The sequence below is a fragment of the Hyla sarda genome, chromosome 1 (assembly GCF_029499605.1).
Source record: "Hyla sarda isolate aHylSar1 chromosome 1, aHylSar1.hap1, whole genome shotgun sequence".
In the NCBI taxonomy this organism is placed as follows: domain Eukaryota; kingdom Metazoa; phylum Chordata; class Amphibia; order Anura; family Hylidae; genus Hyla; species Hyla sarda.
The window spans coordinates 353,139,861-353,159,751 of record NC_079189.1 but is presented as its reverse complement, the minus strand read 5'-3'; the positions used below and the strand labels follow the sequence as shown (position 1 = coordinate 353,159,751).

Sequence of the window (19,891 nt, the reverse complement as noted above, 5' to 3'; positions counted from 1 at the left end):
CGCTTAAAACTGTGTTTGTCTACAACACCAGCAGGTGTTTACTTTTGGCTGGCCTTTCACAGTATCTAGGCCCTTAAGACTTTATTAGGAACAAAATGGTACGCCACTTAGATGTACGCACAGATTACACTTGATAGAGGACAATATGCTTTTAGTGTTCTGCTCACCCTAACTGGCTGGCTTCTATTAGCTTTTCAATTGTTGTACACACCCATGCTCCAGCACACAGTCACTGTGTACTACACCCAAAACTGCACTTTCTCTTTCAATCTCACTCCTTTCCCTATTAGTACTTCTAGGCTGGATTTGGGCTTGAGGTGAATCGCTGCTGTAAAAAGCTTTTCTGTGCAAAACACTGCTCTCTGTCCCTCTCTGCAACAGAACGCTGATGTGACTTGGAGGTGAATCTCTGCTGTAAAAATGCTTTTCTGTGCAACACACACTGCTCTCTGTCCCTCTCTCTCTGTAATAGAATGCTTATGTGACTGTGAGATGAATTGCTTCTGTAAAAATGTTTTTCTGTGCAACACACACTGCTCTCTGTCTCTCTCTCTCTCTGCAGCAGAACGCTGATGTGACTGGGAGGTGAATCTCTGCTGTAAAAATGCTTTTCTGTGCAACACACACTGCTCTCTGTCCCTCTCTCTCTGTAATAGAATGCTGATGTGACTAGCCGCAAGATGGCTGCGGATTATATAGGGCTGTGACATCACAGGGGTAGCTGGCTGATGATAGGCTGCATGCTGCATGTGATTCATCCCGCCGACCCTTGTTCCCGCCTTCCCAGGATTCCTTGCCCCATGTCCTCACATGTGGATCCGCCATTTTAGATGCCCGACCCTGGAGCCTGGACCACACTAAATGGAGTTTAATGAAACAATTTGCGCAATTGAATTGTGGCAAATCAAATTCTTCCTGAAATTCGTAACAAATTCAAATTTGTCATATTTGACTAGCTCATCCCTAATTATGAGTGATTTAAAGAAATGAAATGGGGGAGTGCATTTACTAAGACTGAAGTGTCGCACACCAGTTAGGTGCCAGATGGTAGATAGTATAGATGTATGCTACAACTTACACTAGCTCTCTGTAATAGAATATCTATGCCAAAACAAGTAGACATGTACTAAATCCCCTTTTCCCCATAGTGGTTTGGGTACTGCTCTGGGCTGTGAGGCTGTTCATCTTTAGACACTTCATAGTTATTATTTGGACTTTACTAAGCGTTAATCTACTTTATGGAAACAGCCATTGTAAAAGTTATCCAACTAAAAACAAAGCATAAAAATCAGAACAGGAGCACACTTCTAGTGCATTATCCACGGAGGCAAATTATAAAAATAGGTGAAGATCAATTATGCTCACTAATGTAGGTTATGCTCAGATCATAACATCTAATGCAGCATGTATAGTAGGAGTAGGTCAGCAGCCCTGGAGTGCCCGATTTCCTCCGGATTTTGGCAAGTAGAACAGTGGTTACAAGATCAGAAAAAGTCTCCAGACTTGGCACTTCTCCCAATAGAAATTTATTGATTAAAATTCCATACAGTGTTATGTATCAATCAACGCGTTTCACGCTCGGACTGAGCTTTTTCTCAAGACGTGCACGTCTTGAGAAAGAGCTCAGTCCGAGCTTGAAATACATTGATTGATACATAACACTGGCTGTATGGAATTATAACCAATAAATATACCTTTCTATTGGGAGAAGCCCCAAGTCTGGAGAATTTTTCTGATCTTATGACCATTGCAAAAGTTATGGCATAGTTGTCGAGAAGTTACATAACAGTTATAACAATCTGAATCTGTGATTCAGTCTACATTAGTATGTGTTTTATGTACATTAGCTCCTGTTCACAGTGTTCACACATAGTGCATGTGATATTAGGATATATGGAATAATGTCACATTCTGTGTGGAAGATGTGAAGATGACTTCACTTTGGCGCTTGAGGGAGTAAGGCACTCATTGAAGACATACTATTTCAATGAACAGGTCTATGTAGTGAAAAGTGAATTCTATTTTATTAAAGTAAAAATATTATTTGTTTATCATTACTGATATTGCATATGGCTGTATACTTGCCCAGAAGAACCGTCCATATCAATGTAAAACTAGTGGCCTCCAGTGGTTTGTCCCTCACAAGAGAATGTCTGCTCTAACTCCCCACTTGGACATTGTATCCTGTATGCTTTGCTACTGATTAAAGCTTTCATCTGACGATTACTGAGTGAGTACAACACTTTTCTACAGTTGGCCTATTGATATTGGATGTAGAGTATCTTATCCGTCATAACAGGACCTTGAACATAAAGCTCAATACTGAGAAAATGAAATAAGTAAACGGTGAAGAAAATGAAGAGACTTGTTATCCCATACAAAATGTTTGCAGCAATAAAGTATGTAGTGTACATATAATCCATGGCTTTAAGAAAAGCATCCCCATAAATATGGCATGTTGATGAAAATCTGATATTAGGTGCTGTCACACTCTTGCAGTCCAATCACGACATGGAATCAGAAGGCTGTAGCACTATGATGTGCTTTCTGCCTCTTAAAGAGTTTCTGGCCCTGAGTTCTCACTCAGCCTTGTAATTGATGAGCCACTTATCACTCAGATGCTCACTGTATGGATAAGAACATATTGTACAATTGTGTGATTGCTCTTGTAATGTTCTCCTATTGCCTCGCTCACTATCCGCTGCTGCAATCAGTATTATTTCTTCTTCAGAAGGGGCTTCTCAAAGCTGGATGATGTAAAGTTGACAACTTTGAGGTTAAAAGTAAGTGAGATTGCAAGCTATAATCTGCTGGTGTACCATATCTTCCATGAATTAGAAAATTCAGCCTTTAAACTGCTCTCTTCGGTTATTACACTAAGGCCAACACACAAATTAGAAAGGTAGAATATCCAGCTCAGTGCAAGATTCCGGTTAAGGAAATAAGATGTCTCCTTGAATTGCTATAATCTTGCACATCAGTGTTTATATTCTCTAGAACTGAAGCTTAAAGTCCATAAAAATAAAATCAATTAAGTAATATCCCTGTGTAAGGGCTGCAGCAGAAGCATGTTCTTATGGGGGATTTTATTCACTCACTCTTTTTATGCAATTTTTCTATATCAATATTGTCAATTGAAAGAGACTGTTATTGAAATATTTACAGCAAGCATCACTTCATCATATATCATGTTTTAACATAAAGAGACAAACAATGAATATTCTTACTAGTTTTGTAGTGTAACCATAGGTGTGCGCACAGGGTGTGCCGGGTGTGCATGGGCAAACCCTAATCAAGCCCAAGGGGGGATCTGCGGCCGCCACTGAGCAGCCCGCAGGGGGCCCCGTCACATTCTGGACATCCCTGTGTCCCAAAAGATCTTTTCGGGACACAAGGATGTCTCATTTACCTTTCTGCGGCAGCCCCCTGCGTTAACTTTAAAAACGCAGGGGCCGCCGGGAGGTAGCGGATGCAGGGACGTTACTGACATCCCATGCGTGCGCCCATAGCAACGGAAAAGCGGAGCATCAACGAGGAGGACTCACTGAACATTCGGAACACTGAAGTGGGGCAGTACACAGACATACAGCCTCCAGCCATACACTGTATATGGCTGAAGGCTGTATGTCTTTGGGGGAACTCTAGTGCACCTAATGTGGGGAACTATACTGCACCTAATGTGGGGAGCAATACTGCCCCTAATGTGGGGGAACTATATTGACCCTAATGTGGAGAGCTATACTGCACCTTATGTGGGGGAACTGTACTGCACCTAATGTGGGGGAACTATACTGCACCTACTGTGGGGAAACTATACTGCACCTAATGCGGGGGAACTATACTGCACCTAATGGGGAGAACTATACTGCACCTAATGTGGGGGAACTGTACTGAACCTAATGTGGAGAACTATACTGCACCTAATGTGGGGGAACTGTACTGCACCTAATGTGGGGGAAGTATACTGCACCTAAGGACGAGAACTATACTGCACCTAATGTGGGGGAACTCTACTGCACCTAATGTGGACAACTATACTGCACCTAATGTGGAGGAACTGTACTGCACCTAATGTGGGGGAACTATACTGCACCTAATGTGAGGGAAGTACTATACTGCACCTAATGTGAGGGAACTATACTGCACCTAATGTGGGGGAACTATACTGCACCTAATATGGAGAACTATACTGCACCTAATGTGGGAGAACTGTACTACACTTAATGTTGGGGAACTATACTGCCAACCTAATGTGGGGGACAATACTGCATCTAATGTGGGGGAACTGTACTGCACCTAATGTGGGGGAACTGTACTGCACCACATGTGGGGGTACTGTACTGCACCAAATGTGGGGGAACTGTACTGCACCAGTACAGTTCCCTCACATTAGGTGCAGTATAGTTCCCCCACCTTAGGTTGGCAGTATAGTTCCCCCACATTAGGCAGTACAGTTCCCCCAGATTAGGTGCAGTATAGTTCCCTCACATTAGGTGCAGTATAGTTCCCCCACATTAGGTGCAGTATAGTTCCCCACATTAGGTGCAGTATAGTTCCCCCACATTAGGTGCAGTACAGTTCCCCCATATTAGGTGCAGTATAGTTCCCGCACATTAGGTGCAGTATAGTTCCCCCACATTAGGTGCAGTACAGTTCCCCTACATTAGGTGCAGTATAGTTCCCCCACATTAGGTTGGCAGTATAGTTCCCCCACATTAGGTACAGTACAGTTCCCCCACATTAGGTGCAGTATACTTCCTGTACATTAGGTGCAGTATAGTTCCCCCACATTAGGTGCAGTATAGTTTCCCCACATAAGGTGCAGTGCAGTTCCCCCACATTAGGTGCAGTAAAGCTCCCCCACATTAGGTGAAGTACAGTTCCCCCACATTAGGTGCCACCTAATGTGGGGGAACTGTACTGTACCTAATGTGGGGGAACTATACTGCCAACCTAATGTGGGGGAACTAGAATGCCAACCGAATGTGGGGGAACTACAAACTAATGTGGGGCAACTACAACCTAATGTGAGGGGACTTATACTGCACCTATATGAGTGCAGGTCTGTTTATCTATGTGTGCATGCAAGCAAGAGTGTATTTGTGTGTGTGTGTGTATATATATATATATATATATATATATATATACGCACTTGTGCAGCGATCATCCGATCATCCAGAATGGCAGACAGAGGTCCACTCACCTGCATCTGCTGCCTTCTTCTGCTCTGGGCTGAGATCTAGGAGACCAGAGCAGAAGATGACCGATAACACCGATCTTTGCTATGTCCTATGCATAGCTCGGAACAGTATTAGCGATTGAATGATTGCTATACATAGTCTCCTATGGGGACTATTAAAGTGTAAAAATCTAAGTAAAAAAGAAATGTGAAAAAACCCTCCCCTAATAAAAACGTAAATTGTCCCATTTTCCCTATTTCCCCCTCAAAAAGTGTAACAAAAAAAAAATGGATGTACATATTTGGTATCGCCGCGTGCATAAATATCTAAACTATTAAAATATAATGTTAATGATACTGTATGGTGAATGGCGTTAACGTAAAAAAAAATCCAAAATTGCTGCTTTTTTATAACATTTTATTCCCTAAAAAATTGTTAAAAAATTTATCAAAAGTTTTATATAAGCAAATATGGTATCAATAAAAAGTACAGATCACGCCGCTTATACGGAAAAATGAAAAAGTTATAGGTCTTCAAAATAGGGGGATTTTAAACGTACTAATTTGGTTGAAAAGTTTGCGATTTTTTTAAGCGCAACAGTAATAGAAAACTATGTTATCATGGGTATCATTTTAATCGTAATGACTCAAAGAATAAAGAACACACTACACCGCCAGGGACTCAAGACGTGTCCCCCTGCTTAAGCCAGCACATGTCTGGGCGAGTAATATGGGGAATGAGAGGACTACAGAACCCAGAAAGATTATCAAAATTAGGGTTATTTAGTTTAGGAAAAAAAAAGGGTTAGGGGTGACCTAATAACTATGTGTAAATATATCAGCGGATATATAAATATATCAGAGATCTCTCCCATGATCTATTTATACCCAGCACTGTATCTAGAACAAGGGGGCATCCTCTACGTCTAGAAGAAAGAAGGTTTCTACACCAGCACGGACGGGGGTTCTTTTCTGTAAGAGCAGGGAAACTGTGGAAGTCTCTGCCAGAGGAGGTGGTCATTGTGAACTCTGTAAAAGAATTAAAAAGGGGTCTGGATGCATTTTTGGAGAATAATAAAATTACAGGTTATGGATTCTAGATCTATACAAACTCAGTAGGTACTCATTAGGGTTATAGGTTGAACTTGATGGACTCTGGTCTTTTTTCGACCTTATGAACTATGTTACTCTGTTACTATGTTAATGTCATATGGTCAGAGGAAACCAAAGTAGAACTTTTTGGTAAAAACTCAACTTGTGTTTGGAGGAGAAAGAATGCTGAGTTGCAGCCAAAGAACACTATACCTATAGTGAAGCATGGGGGTGGAAACATCATGCTTTAGGGCTCTGTTTCTGCTAAGGGACCAGGAGGACTGATCTGTGTAAAGGAAAGAATGAATGGGGCCATGTATCATGAGATTTTGAATAAAAACCTCCTTCCATCAGCAAAAGCATTGAGGATGAAATCTGGTTGGGTCTTTCAGCATGAAAATGATCCCAAACACACCGCTCGGGCAACGAAGGAGTGGCTTTGTAAGAAGAATTTCAAGGTCCTGGAGTGGCCTAGCCAGTCTCCAGATCTCAACCCTATAGAAAATCTGTGAAGGGAGTTGAAATTCTGTGTTGCCCAGCGACAGCCGCAAAACATCACTGCTCTAGAGGAGATCTGCATGGAGGAATGGTCCAAAATACCAGCAACAGTGTGTGAAAACCATTGACTTTTGACCAGCTCAAGTATTGAGATGAACTTTTGTTATTGACCAAATACTTATTTTCCACCATAATTTGTAAGTAAATTTAAAAAAAATCAGAGAATGTGATTTAATGGATTTTTTTTCTCATTATGTCTCTCGTAGTTGAGGTATACCGAGGATGAAAATTACAGGCCTCTCTCATCTTGTAAGTATGAGAACTTGCACAATTGGCGGCTGACTAACTACTTTTTGCCCCACTGTAGATGTACTACATTTTGTATGTTTATTGTGAGTTTAACTCTAACATCGAGACACACATACTTGATTTGCTACCATTAGAATACCCTGTATAGGGTATCACTTTTTCTTTTACCTTTTGTCATTGTATATACTGAATCTTGTTGTGAAACCAGCCCCACTAGTCTTTCAATAAAATGTATGTGACACTCTCAGCTTCTTCCATCCTATAATAGTTAGCACCCATTTATCTGTCCCACATAATTAAACCGCATCCTCCCTATACTATTCTTTGTCTGTAGGCATAGTAAATGTATGAGCTATGGTGCTGTATATCCCACGACCTCTCAGATACCAATTACATATAGAAAACAATAGAATATTAAGTGTTGCATGTATTTTGTCTTTATCAGTACAGTAGATCATAAATTCGGAATACGATTGTTGTCATAGCAAAGCATTTTTGTTTGAATAACCATTGTGCTTAAATCCAAAACCATGATGGCATGATGGCCATGATGAGTATTTGTGCAAAGATACTTGAGAGCAATAAATGAAAAAAATTGAGGGTACAATACAGTTGGAGTGACAAAAGAATACTGTACTGTATGTATGCATTCAGCCAAAAAACACAATTACAAGCATTTTGAAGGTATGAGTTCTTAAATAGAAGCACAATATTTCTTCCCCCAGAATGCTAGATATCTGTCAGTATTGCACATGTAGCCTGCTTTTTACCAATTACAAGCATTTCAGCTGTTCTGCATACATTAATGTGCATGTTGACCTGACAATTTATGAATGTCATTTATACTGTATCCCAGTTTTGTATGTCAGGATTGTCTGCAAGGTGCATCAAATCAATTAATTCCCCGCGTCTGAAGGATTCCCTCACATGGTCATGCAGATTTGTTGTTAAAAGGCAATTTTCGAGACACAGAAACTGGAAAGTAGGTTTAGAATCTGTGGTGGTGGAAAAATAAATTGACTATTATTAATCACTATTATTATTATTATTATTATTATAATTAGTCAAAAAGAAAAATATATGCTATAACATAAACGAATAAACAGAATATTGGGGACATCATAACAAAGATCAAAATGGGGCCCCTTTATGGTTTTAGCACCCAAGCTAGAAGTGTCTGATGTTTCTATTCCCCTCCATGTCCTTTCCAGAAGCCTGAGGATAGTTTTTTACTTGATTGTCTGTTTACACCCCAGTTCCTATATCATAGAGTCCTGCGCAGGTTCGTTTGACCCATCATCATGGTGTTGGGACCAACCAAGGGCTCTTTGTGTACTCACTTGCAGCCAAATGAAGTTTGCCTTTGTTTGTCTCTTGACCATTGTGATTATGGATAATCATTTTTAATGTGAATTATAAACCTGTCTCAAAATAAAGGTCAGCCACACATAGGAAGTCGCACTAAAATGAATTAGGCTAGTACCACACGCTACATAAATGCTGTGGATCTTCAGCATTTTAATACAAATCTGCAGCAGAATATAAGCACTAAACTGCGAAGATTTGTTGCAGATTTGTTGCAGAGTATCTACTGAATATTTTAGAGTCTTTCAGATAGTGGAGTGGAGTTTTCTTTGTGTGAGTGTGTTTTTTTCCTGATTGGTATTTTTCCATAGTATCTACTAATGTCTCTCTATGTTTTACACTTTTCCCTATGTTTTGCTTTTTTACAACTGTTCAAAACTGACAGGTTTTCCAGAGCTCAAATCCATCACATTTAACATGGGAACAAATATCCATGTTGGGTATTTTTTTTTTTTACTATCTGAGACAAGCCCCTTTTCAGTGGTCATGCCCCATTTTCAAGCCAACCACACCCTATTTTATTTTTTTTACGGGAGGGGTGGAGGAAAAGTTGGGTTTAAGTTTTTTATTTTATTTATTATTTATCGCAGTACGGGAACACAATAGTAAATAACTTCCATTAAGTTTAGTAAATAAAAAAAAGATTTATCAAAACTTGTGCAGATGAGATTGGTGGAGTCTATAGCAACGTATTAGAATGCTTTTTTTAATTTTTAAAAAGGCCTCTGAAAAATGAAAGAAGCTATCTGATTGGTTGCTTTGAGTAACTGCACCACTTTTCCACTGCAAGGGTTTTGATAAATCTCCCCCAGTGGCCAAGATGTCAGCACACAATTATGCTTTGAAGTGAGCCACAGTTGGTCTGGACAATCTTCATATTTGCCAGATGTATCAATCAACCTGATACACTTTGATAAATCTGGCACATTCAAAGACTATTCAGATAGTTTTAGTATTTCTGGGCAACTATGTTTCAAAAATGTGTGCTTGCAGGTCCTTAACAAAATCCACAAAATTGCTGATTTATTGCAGATTTTGACATCCACACTTCTTGAAGTCAACAAAGGAAATCTGCCATAAATCTCCATCAATTCCAAATCTAAAATTGGCATGCTATGGATTATTTTTGTGCAGATTATTTTTTCGCAGTTCATGGATAAGATTTTTTAAACCTTATTCTGCCAGTGTGAATACTGCTACTGATACTGTTTTAAGCCCCATAAATCTAAATACACCCCAGTTGACCCTACCCTAAGAATTATTTCCAAGTGTGAACAGTCATCACTAATCACAGTTTTATGATATGTCTGGTTAAACCATTGATCACACTGGTGTTTTCTTTTCTTTTTATTTGGGTTCCCATGAATCTGTGTCACAAAAAATGACTTGCTTGGTTTGCAAAGCTTTACTTCTCCTTACATGAACCTAATAGTGTGTCTTGCTGGCAGCAACCACTGCAAATGAAACTAAGCTTGAATGGATATCCATGGAAATCAATAGATTGATTCTCCAGTGCTCCAATTTTGTGCATCTTAGTTTTTCCTTACATAGCAATATCTGAATGAGATTCCCTGCTACTAGAAAATATTAATATAAGAGGTTTCTTAAAGGGGTACTCCACCCATAGACATCTTATGTCCTATCCAAAGGATAGGGGATAAGATGTCTAATTGCGGGGGTCCCGCCACTGGGAGCCCCCTGCACTGTCATGTGGTGCACGCAGCAAGCTTCGCTCCGTGCCTGATGACTGGTGATGCAGGGGCCGGAGGATTGGGATGTCACACCCCCACCCCCTTGTGATGTCATGCCATGCCCCCTTAATGTAAGTCTATGGGAGGGGGCGTGATGGCCGTCATGTTCCCTCCCATAGACTTGCATTAAAAGGGCGGGGCCGAGACGTCACACTCCTCTTGCCCCTGCATCACAAATCATCAGGCACGGAGCGAAGCTCGCTCCGTTCCACAGATGACGGGTGCTGCAGGAGAGATTGTGGGGTTCCCAGTGGCGGGACCCCCGCGATAAGACATCTTATCCCTATCCTTTGGATAGGGGATAAGATGTCTAGGGGCGGAGTACCCTTTTAACTTCATTCCATGACATGACAGTTCGGTATATCATAAGCAGGTATCAATGCTCTGCCTTTATATGTTGATCTGGTCACTTACAGTAGGGTTATTTTGAATATCAACTCGGAGATCAAAGAAACCACAATATACACCATTTAATCCTAATACAATGCAAGTGTTTTAAAAACTATAATGTTAAATAGTACATGAGAGCTTGTTTTTTAATGTATTATTAAAAGAGGACTTAATGCTTTTCTTTGTTTGGTGGCAATGCAGTTAAGTTCATGAATCATTGCCTTTATCCTAATATCTTACATTGGTGATTTCTGTAGTGTTTTTCATTGTTTAGTCATGCAAATTTCCTTGTTACTTCCACATATAATAGGAAATGTTTAAGTGCACATTTTATAATTTTATAGGAAGATGTCAATGGATAAGTGACACTTGATCCATCTTCTTCGTCCAACTTCAAGGATCTTTGTTAAGTTCCTTCCACTGGGAAATCTGAAACAATGAGTTACATGGTGAACTGGCCTCCATCCTCATTTTCTTACAGGTCATTCTTTATAGACAGCTCCCAGCAATCAATCTGCTGTTGTGTCTGCATTTAAAATCAGACAAACCTATTACTGTCTGACTTCTATTTTTTTTTCTTGCTCACTCTGCTGTGGCTTTCAGATCCCACAGGGTTTTCAGGTCAAAGTTTATCAAAGAGCACTTTATTCCTGTTAGGTTATACATCATAGACCTATGTTGTTATGTTACAGATTGTGTCTATATTTACCTGGAAAGACAATAAATGATTGTCCACGTTTACTAGATATCATTAGGATTTAAAGGGACACTATGAAATATATTTTGCTCATTTTCATTCTGAATTTTCCTGAATATTTACTAGATATTTTCTTGTTTATATAACTACAAACTTCTATTCTCTATCCATAGTGCAGAGCATTCCAATGATTCTGGGACATTTCACCTTCATTATTGTCATTAATGGGGTCCCAATGGTTGGGCCAAGAACCAATCAGCTTGCTATCTCCTATCCTATGGATTGGAAATAAGGTTTAGTTGTGGGATAATCACTTTAACCCCTTAATTACATTAGACAAGAATGTATGTCCTCGTGCCCTGGTACGCACCAGGACATACATTTATGTCCTATAGTATTTACAGTCTATGAAAGATGTGGGCAGCCGGCCGGTCTTCTCTGGTCCAACTGTAGTATGAGTATATGCCATATAAATACCTATTATTCATATTTCCCGCAGAGAGATGTGAGTGGCTGGAACCATCTGGCCAATCACAGCTCTCTGTGGGAAATATGATTAAGTGATGTGAATTCTATTCACATCACTGGCCGGCCGGAGTATAGTACAGAGATGCGAGAGCAGTAGAAAGCCGCTCAATCTCTGCAATACAAAGGACAATTGCATCGAGTGTCAGAGGTGACACCCGGGGTGATCTGTCTATTAGTACAGGTACTACAGCTTCCATCATGGAACAGTCTGTTCCATGCTGGGAGTAGTAGTACCACCTAAAAAAATTAAAAATAGAGAAAAAAAAGTGAAATACACATACACACACACTTTATTAAACACAATATTAAAACACATTACTAATAAAAAAAATAATTATAAAAATATATTACTTTACATTTAAATTGCCCCTTTCCACGTTATTATTATTGTTGGCTACGTTTATAGGTCCCTGCCCACCCATATATATTGATCCCTGTTTAAAAATTACCATTAACTTTTTTTTTTCAATTTTCGCAATCGGACAGGGACCAGAAAATTCAGATCTCAATATTAAAAGTGAATGAGGAGTGCATTTCATAATTTTTTTTTCTAGTTTGCGTTTTATATCATAATTTTTTTTTATTCTCACTTTACTTTTTTAGCCCCATTGATTGCATCATATAACTCAGCCTCTACAAGGTATATGAAGCTTGGTATCAGAAAAAGACTTTCAGCCCCCTGTGAAACAAAAAGGAAATGCTGCATCACCATGGGCAGCAATGTATTTGTAAGTGGATGTTTCTGCTGCAAAAAAAATGTCTGTGTCCGTCGTGTAGCTGAATCCTATTGAAAGTAATGGGACTCTGCTACAATGGAAATTCTGAGCAGTTTTTTTCCTGTCTAATTCCGCTAGTAATTCTGTAATGTAAACATGGCCATTGACTAAACAGTCTACAAATGCACCAGATTTACCAAAAAGCCATTTGTACAAAACACTACTATCTGAATCTGCATCATAAATGGTAAATCAGCAGAGCATGATCTGTGCTCACACTCACTCGGAGGCAAAAATCTGTACATAAACACTGGTAAGAATAGATTGTGAGACTATTAGGTCAGATAAAGAGAAGTACAGCAGTTACAAAACTTTTAGGTTATTATAAGATGTTAATTATAAGTTGTGTTGTATTGCATGCACAATTTAACCTCAACCTATATCTGGGCTAAAAAAAAAATGTATACAAATTTTAATTATTTCTGGGTTTTTGAGAATGTTTGCAAATCTTTATGAAAATGTTTTTACAAAATAAACATAATTTTGATGCAAATGAAAAGCTAGCATATTCCTTTACTACATTTGAAACAAAATTCTCATGTAAGTTAAACAGCAATAAGCAATTTCCGACAATCAGAACAGAGCATATTTCGTGTACACCTATTAATAGTTACTGTTTACCTTTGTCATATTGTATTGCAATGCAAAAAAAGCTGTCAGGCAATAACAATGCGTCTTATATGTCACTTTTTTATGAAGCATGTATAAGGTTTTTGTTTTGTTTTTTTTTTTTTTATAAATTGCCATTGTATAATAAATGGCCTATAAAATGTCACCAAATTCAAAAAGATAGGTATTTTTAGGCACCCATCCATTTTTGTAAGCACTTGCATCTTTTCCAAGAGTAAGCATAAAATGTCATCTGAATTGAAAATGTGTGCATACACTGTGAATTACATCTGAAAAGTTCACTGCAAGTGCAAATTTACATTTATTGGCTATTGCCTTGCTGCAATAAAGATATGACTTATAGACCATAGAGAAGACATAAGTATATCATCTATTTCCCGGTTAACTAGTGCCAAAACTGGAAATGGTTTCATCTGATATTCCATCCATCATGTTGAAAAACCTGCTTCCACAATGAATATATAGACTGAATCAAATGGGTGTGGGGACAATTCTCAGTCTGTGATGTCAACTAAGTGAACTTGACATCCAGGAAAGAGTGTTTATACCCCAAACCTGAGAATCTCTCTAGGCCATTCTCCTGTATTAACACGTAAAGCCAATTTATGTAAAATCAGAAAAAATGCTATATTGGGTTGTTTGGTAAGGAGCCATCTATGCTCCCCAAATTCATTTTTTCTGATGTAGGGCTTCACTAGGGGTGTGCCTTTTTACCCTTTATTCTTATATCTAAATGATAAAATTTGGGCCATGAACCTGTTTAGACATTATACAAAAACAATTGATGGAAGTTTGGGGGGATTTATCAAAAGCTGGTTGCCCATAGCAACCAATCAGATCGCTTCTTTTATTTTATTTTTTATTTTTTTAGGCCTTTTCAAAAATGAAAGAAGCCATCTGATTGGTTGATATGGGCAACTCAGCATATTTTCCTCTGGACAGGTTTTGATAAATTTCCCCCAGTGTCCCCATCGGCTACTCCTATATTTACAGAACAACACAACCACAGCTACTTCCATGTTAGCTAGAAATTAATAGTACATGATGACATAAATCCACCTGGGACTAAGGGAGGCAGTCCAGTGTGTTAGCTTAGCAATGCTGATGGCTTAGTGGGACTCTTTTTAGAATGCTCTGATCTGTCATCCCTGAAAAAAAGAAGTTCTGCGGTGTCATCCACATACATCTTGCTACCCACTGGCTAAGAAAACATGTTCAATTCCATGGACTACATACTGACATTTTAAACACTAGACTGATGGTTCCACACCTGTATGATAGCCGCTATTAAAACTGTTCTGGTCACATCACTCTTAATGATCAGGGTATCATTAAGAGTGTTTATTCACAAAGCTGTTTTCATTTGTCACATGCTGATTTTATAGATGTGTTTCCACACTTTGCTGACTTTTCGAAACTATTATTTTAATGGAAATCCTAGTTATAGGTATATTGGTGATCAGTATTTTTATGATTGATGAAATTTCAAAGTTTTTTTGTTTTTTTTAAATGACTATACATAAATCTTTTGGAAGATATAAATATGTAATGAAGTCCCAGTTTAAATTATTATCCTCAAATGTTAGGTATTAGAGATGATGACCCCTTTTATACGTTAACCTTTGCTGAGGTTTGCTGCACAACACATACATTTCTGACAGCTGGAATTCTATATTTGACAACAAACTGTCACTTTGTCAATAACAACAAATGGTGAGAAAGTGACTTTTTGTTGTCAGGTGATGAGCTCCAACCGTCAGGAATTCATATGTTATGAAATAAACCTGAGAACATTTTTTACTTATTCTTTAACCTCTTGGGGACGCAGGGCGTACCTGAACGTCCTGCGCCCACTCACGCAATATAATGCGGGGTCATGTGGTGACTCTACGTCATATCGGGTCGGTCCTGGCGGCAAATGGTAGCTGGTACCCAGGGCTAATAGGGCGAGTTAATAAATTTAATTTAACCCCTTCCCTAATAAAAGTTCAAATCACCCCCCTTTTCCCATTTAAAAAAAAATAGCATGTACATTAAAATAAATATAAACATATGTGGTATTGCCGAGTGCATAAATGTCAAAACTATTTAAATATATTGTTAATTAAACCGCACAGTCAATGGCGTACACACAAAAAAAAAAAAATCCAAGTCCAAATTAGAATATTTTTGGTCACTTTTTATACCATAATACAAAATGGATAAAAAGCTATCAAAAAGTCCAATCAAAATAAAAAAAGTACCGATAAAAACTTCAGATCACGGCGCAAAAAAATTAGCCCTCATACCTCCCCGTTCCCTGAAAAAAAAAAAGTGATAGGGGTCAGAAGATGACTATTTTAAATTTATACATTTTCCTGCATGTAGTTATGATTTTTTTCAGAAGTAATACAAAATCAAACCTATATAAGTAGGGTATCATTTTAATCATATGGACCTACAGAATAAAGATAAGGTATTATTCTTACCAAAAAATGTACTGAGTAGAAACAGAAGGCCCAAAAGTTACAAAATTGTGTTTTTTCTTCAATTTTGTCGCGCAAGGATTTTTGTTTAGTTTGGCCTTAGACTTTTGGGTAAAATGATTGACTTTGTTACAATGCGGAATTGGTGGCACAAAAAATAAGCCATCATATGGGTCTGTAGGTGCAAAATTTTAAGGGTTATGATTTTTAAAAGGTGATGAGGAAAAAACGAAACTGCAAAAATGGAAAAACCCTGAGTCCCCAAGGGGTTAACAAAAAGCCAACATACTGCTATTACTGTTTCACAAAACGCACTTCAGCTTATATTACTATGACGCAATTTGTTTTTTATTATCTTTTTTTACTAATAGTCTTTCCTTTCCATTTCATAAACTACATAACATACATTTCTTCTACAAAACTATGAAGATATCATTATATTGATAGCATTACATGACTAATTCTTTGCCAATTTCAAGCAAAATCTGTAGCAAAATCTTTCACATGAATTTAGTTCTTGACCAAGGTTTAACTTCAAAATTGTGAAACTTCTGCAGCCTTCTTCCTAAAGGCTATAACCATCTTTGAAAAACATTTTTTATTCTTGCTTTGTACATATTCAAAGCACAACAATTTGTACATATTCAGGTACAGAAACAGCTTTCTTTATAGGTTTTTATTAAAAAGTAAAAAGTTTAGTTTGTGTTCTACAGCCTCGGTTATCAGTAAAGTAATCCAGAAAAGCAATTATCTGACTTATTATAAGCCTTTTTTATTTATTTCCTCAAATACCTTCTAAACTGATTTATAACCACATCAAACTTCACAATTGAACTGGTCATTAATCAGTGTAAAAGTTTCTCAGGAGAGAAGAGAAATGCTGATAAGAAGCCCATCAGAGAATTGCTACTCTGATTGACTTAGAAGCACAAAGACTGCTATGTTGTTGCCCTCCTATGGCCTCCTCCATGTCTCCTGATGTACTGGCCTGTCTCTTTGTAGAGCCTCCATTCTCTGGACACTACGCTGACAGATACAGCAAACCTTCTTGCCACAGCTCGTATTGATTTGCCATCCTGGATGAGCTGCATGAGTGAAAGCACCCCCAGCATTCAAAAGTGACCAAAACATCAGCCAGGAATCGTAAGAACTGAGAAGTGGTCTGTGGTCACCACTTGCAGAACCACTGTTTTATTGGGGGTGTCTTGCTAATTGCCTATAATTTACACCTGTTGACTGTTCCATTTGCACAAAAGCATGTGAAATTGATTGCCAATCAGTGTTGCTTCCTGAGTGGACAGTGATTTCACAGAAGTGTGATTGACTTGGAGTCACATTGTGTTATTTAAGTGTTCCTTAAAAAATTTTTTGAGCGCAGTATATATAAAAAATGAAAAATAGTATAAAAAAATATGTAAAAAAAAGTATAAAAAAAAGTTAATAATAGGGAATTAACCCCTTCCCTAAAACATTTTTTTTTAAAATATAATGTAATTAAAAATAAACATAATCATATGTGGTACCACCAACTACGTAAATGTCCGAACTATTAAAATATAAGGTTAGTTAAACCGCATGGTCGATGTAAAAAAAACACCAAAGTCCAAAGATGTGCATTTTTGGTCACTTCATATACCATAAAAAAATTATTAAAAAGTGATCAAAAAGTCCCATCAAAACAAAAATGGTGCTGATAAAAACTACAGATCATGGCACAACAAATATTAGTTTTTGTGGTTTTGCTGTAGACTTTGTTATGAAATGATTGATGCCATGATAAAGTACAATTGGTGATGCAAAAAACAAGTCTTATATAGGTCTATAGGTGCAAAATTAAAAGTGTTATGGTTTTTTAGAACGGGAGGAGGAAAAAATAAAATTGGTCTGGTCCTTAAAGGGGTACTCCGGTGAAAACCTTTTTTCTTTTAAATCAACTGGTGGCAGAAAGTTAAACATATTTGTAAATTACTTCTATTAAAAAATCTTAATCCTTCCAGTACTTATTAGCTGCTGAATGCTACAGAGGAAATTCCTTTCTTTTTGGAACACTGATGACATCACGAGCACAGTGCTCTCTGCTGACATCTCTGTCCATTTTAGCAACCATGCATAGCAGATGTATGCTAAGGGCAGCATGGTGGTTCAGTGGTTAGCACTGCTGCCTTGCAGTGCTGGGGACTTGGGTTCAAATCCCACTAAGGACAACAATAAATAAAGCGGTATTATTATTATGATTATAACGTCAGCAGAGAGAACTGTGCTCGTGATGTCATCAGAGAGCATTCCAAAAAGAAAAGAATTTCCTCTGTAGTATTTAGCAGCTAATAATTACAGGAAGGATTAAGATTTTTTAATAAAGTAATTTACAAATATGTTTAACTTTCTGCCACCAGTTGATTTAAAAGAAAAAAAGGTTTTCACCGGAGTACCCCTTTAAGGCCATAATGGGCTTGGTCCTTAAGGGGTTAAAATAGTCTTATAAAGGTGCCTTAAAGGGGTATTCCTGTAAAAAACTTTTTTATATACCGAATTTATCGGCGCATGGTCAGTGTGCCGCGCCGTGCATAGCAACGACGCAGTGGACGCGCGCCAGAGGCCTGCAGCAGCGCGGACCTGACCCAGGTAATTATGCCACCGGGGATGGGGGGAGGCAACAGGGCAGCGGCGCCGGCAATGGATGCCGCTGCCCCTTCTCTCCCCCTGGCTATCGGCGCCGGCAATGGGGCGCCAGTACCGATAGTTAGGGGGACAGAACGGGCAGCGGCGCCGAAAGCCAGGGGAGAGAAGGGCAGGCAGCAGGGCTCTAGACCCCAGGAAAGGCAGGGGGAGAGAAGCGGGCAGCGACGGCCTCTCTCCCCCTGCCTTTCCTGGGGGTGTATCGGGGTATACACGCGAACACATGCACCCTCATTTTACCATGGATATTTGAGTAAAAAACTTTTTCACCCAAATATCCTTTGTAAAATGAGGGTGCATGTTATAGGCCAGTGCGTGGTATACCCCGATAAATACGGTATATCAACTGGCTCCAGAAAGTTAAACAGATTTGTAAATTACTTCTATTAAAAAATCTTAATCCTTTCAGTACTTATGAGCTTCTGAAGTTAAGGTTGTTCTTTTCTGTCTAAGTGCTCTCTGATGACACCTGTCTCGGGAAACGCCCAGTTTAGAAGAGGTTTGCTATGGGGATTTGCTTCTAAACTGGGCGTTTCCCGAGACAGGTGTCATGAGAGAGCACTTAGACAGAAAAGAACAACCTTAATTTCAGAACCTCATGAGTACTGAAAGGATTAAGATTTTTTAATAGAAGTAATTTACAAATCTGTTTAACTTTCTGGAGCCAGTTGATATATTAAAAACAAGTTTTTTCCTGGATAACCCCTTTAAGATTTGTCTTCTATACATTTGCACTTTGCTGAGACAAGCTCAGAATACTTCATAGAATCTATAATTATTTCCTGTAGTGAGAAGAATAGGGATCCTTGATCTTATAAGCGGACCTCATGTCCCAATGGTAGTGCTCCTAAATAAGTGAGCTTCAATTGACCTGTTGTTTTTATTTTATTTTTTATTTTTTTTGACACCTATAATGCCATGTTGAGAACCTTGGTTGATGAAGACTGTATACGTTGCTCAGTTATTTTATATGGAGAATCAAATAGTTGATAATGAGGAAATAATTTATCAAAATCTGGTGATGACAGGTTTTCCACAATAATTTGAACTATCAAGACCCAGAGTCACAAACTGTCTATAAATCCAGAGGCAATATATACAAATAGTAAAATAGGGGATTTTGACTAGCATGGGATATAATGAGTATAATGATCATTTCAATGTACAATGTAAACAAATATTTTATATATATATATATATATATATATATATATATATTATAATTAGATTTTTCAATTGGGCTGTAAAATTGTTGGCTAGTTATGGGCATGTTGTCCAGGGCAAAACAAATCTGTTTATCAATCCATATGAAAATGGGCTATGAGGATGAGCTATGAGGTCAGGATATGAGGTTGGGTTATAAGGACAGGATATGATGTTAGGATAAGAGGATGGGTTATGAGAATAAGATGTGAGGTTGGGATATAAGGATGTGATATGAGGAGAAGATATGAGGACTGGATATGAGGTTGGGATAAAAGGACATGAAATAAGGTTGGGATAAGAGGATTGGCTATAAAGTCTGGATATGAGAT

The 19,891-nt window shown here is 38.3% G+C and overlaps 1 protein-coding gene across 41 annotated transcripts in view; it reads right to left on the bottom strand.

The window, feature by feature from the left end:
- PTPRD (protein tyrosine phosphatase receptor type D) overlaps positions 1-19,891 on the bottom strand; it is a 1,959,121-nt gene that overhangs the window by 1,807,430 nt on the left and 131,800 nt on the right. The window lies entirely within an intron of this gene.